The sequence below is a fragment of the Petromyzon marinus genome, unplaced genomic scaffold (assembly GCF_048934315.1).
Source record: "Petromyzon marinus isolate PM22_M1 ecotype Great Lakes invasive population unplaced genomic scaffold, UKy_Petmar_22M1.pri1.0 PM_G_Scaffold_71, whole genome shotgun sequence".
Classification (NCBI taxonomy): domain Eukaryota; kingdom Metazoa; phylum Chordata; class Hyperoartia; order Petromyzontiformes; family Petromyzontidae; genus Petromyzon; species Petromyzon marinus.
In genome coordinates, this window is record NW_027423026.1 from 1,035,001 (window position 1) to 1,037,500 (window position 2,500).

A 2,500-nucleotide genomic window follows, 5' to 3' on the forward strand; every position below is an offset into this window, starting at 1 on the left:
GAACCGCATGAAACTTCCAGAGGCATTTGCAGCAGGAATGCATGTGCACTCAAAAAAGTGAATATTTCTCACGGATAGACCCCGTGATACGCTAGAAATTGGCGGGGATGTCTCTCTTGTGGCTCACGGGGCTGTTAGGGTGGCACAGAAATCCCTCGGAATGGGAAAACGGGTCATTTTCGTGTCGCCACATTGCATGCGAACCGCATGCAACTTCCAGAGGCATTTGCAGCAGAAATGCATGTGCAGTCAAAAAAAAATTGATATTTTTCACGGATAGACCCCGTGAAACGCTAGAAATTGGCGGGGATGTGTCTCTTGTGGCTCACGGGGCTGTTCGGGTCGCACAGAAATCCCTGGGAATGGGAAAACGGGTCATTTTCGTGTTGCCACATTGCGTACGAACCGCATGAAACTTCCAGAGGCATTTGCAGCAGGAATGCATGTGCACTCAAAAACTTCTATATGTTTCACGGATAGACCCCGTGAAACGCTAGAAATTGGCGGGGATGTGTCTCTTGTGGCTCACGGGGCTGTTAGGGTGGCACAGAACTCCCTCGGAATGGGAAAAGGGGTCATTTTCGTGTTGCCACATTGCATAGGAACGCCATGAAACTTCCAGAGGCATTTGCAGCAGAAAGGCACGTGCACTCAAAAATTTTAATATTTTTCACGCATAGACCCCGTCAAACGCTAGAAGTTGGCGGGGATGTCTCTCTTGTGGCTCACGGGGCTGTTAGGGTCGCACAGAAATGCCTCGGAATGGGAAAACGGGTCATTTTTGTGTGGCCACATTGCATAGGAACGGCATGAAACTTCCAGAGGCATTTGCAGCAGGAATGCATGTGCACTCAAAAACGTCTATATTTTTCACGGATAGACCCCGTGAAACGCTATAAATTGGCGGGGATGTCTCTCTTGTGGCTCACGGGCGCTGTTAGTTAGGGTCGCACAGAAATCCCTCGGAATGGGAAAAGGGGTCATTTTCGTGTTGCCACATTGCGTACGAACGGCATGAAACTTCCAGAGGCATCTGCAGCAGAAATGCATGTGCACTCAAAAACGTCTATATTTTTCACGGATAGACCCCGTGAAACGCTAGAAATTGGCGGGGATGTGTCTCTTGTGGCTCACGGGGCTGTTAGGGTCGCACAGAAATCCCTCGGAATGGGAAAACGGGTCATTTTCGTGTTGCCACAATTGGCATACGAACGGCATGAAACTTCCAGAGGCATTTGCAGCAGAAATGCATGTGCACTCAAAAACGTGAATATTTTTTCACGGATAGACCCCGTCAAACGCTCGAATTTGGCGGGGATGTTTCTCTTGTGGGTCACGGGGCTGTTCGGCTCGCACAGAACTCCCTTGGTCCACCTGATTCGTGCATACAGGCAGCAACTAAAACTCTGTAAACCTGCTGTGAGGACATCTAAACAGTGGACCAGTGAGGCTGTGGAAGATTTGCGGGCGTGCTTAGACTGTACTGACTGGGATATGTTCACGACTGCTACCAATAGTCTGGATGAACTCACAGAGGCTGTGTACATCAGCTTCTGTGAGGACTGCTGTATCCCAACACGTACCAGGGTGAACTTTAACAACAACAAGCCCTGGTTCTCAGCAAAGCTCAAAAGGTTGAGGTTGGAGAAGGAGGAAGCGTTTAGGAGTGGGGATAGAGACAGATTCAAGGAGTCGAAGAACAGGTTTAGCAAAGCGGTGAGAGAGGCTAAACGACTGTACTCAGAGACACTAAAACACCAGTTCTCTACTAACGACGCTGCTTCTGTCTGCCAAAGGGCTCAGGCACATCACCAACTACAAACCCAGAGCGCCCCACACCACTAACGACTCCCGCCTAGCCAACGACCTGAACGAGTTCTACCGTAGATTTGAAAGACAATTGGACTGTCCTGAACCACCCCTTCCCACCCAAGAGGCCCCATCCCCCACCCATACTACAGAAACGACTCTCTCCTTTCAGGAGGGAGAAGTTAATGGGCTTTTCAAGAGGCAGAATCCACGCAAAGCAGCCGGGCCGGACTCTGTCTCTCCAGCCACCCTCAGGCACTGCGCTGGCCAGCTGTCTCCGGTGTTCACCAACATCTTTAACACCTCCCTGGAGACATGCCATGTACCAGCCTGTCTCAAGTCCTCCACCATCATCGCTGTGCCCAAAAAGCTAAGGCCAACAGGACTAAATGATTACAGACCGGTCGCCCTTACATCTGTGGTAATGAAGTCTTTTGAGCGCCTGCTCCTGGCACACCTCAAAGCCATCACAGACCCTCTCCTGGACCCCCTTCAGTTTGCCTACAGAGCCAACAGGTCTGTGGACGACGCAGTTAACATGGCCCTCCACTTCACCCTACAGCATGTGGACGCCCCAGCATCCTACGCCAGGATCCTGTTTGTGGACTTCAGCTCTGCCTTCAACACCATCATCCCTGCCCTGCTTCAGGACAAGCTCTTCCAGCTGAACGTGCCCTACTCCACCTGCAGG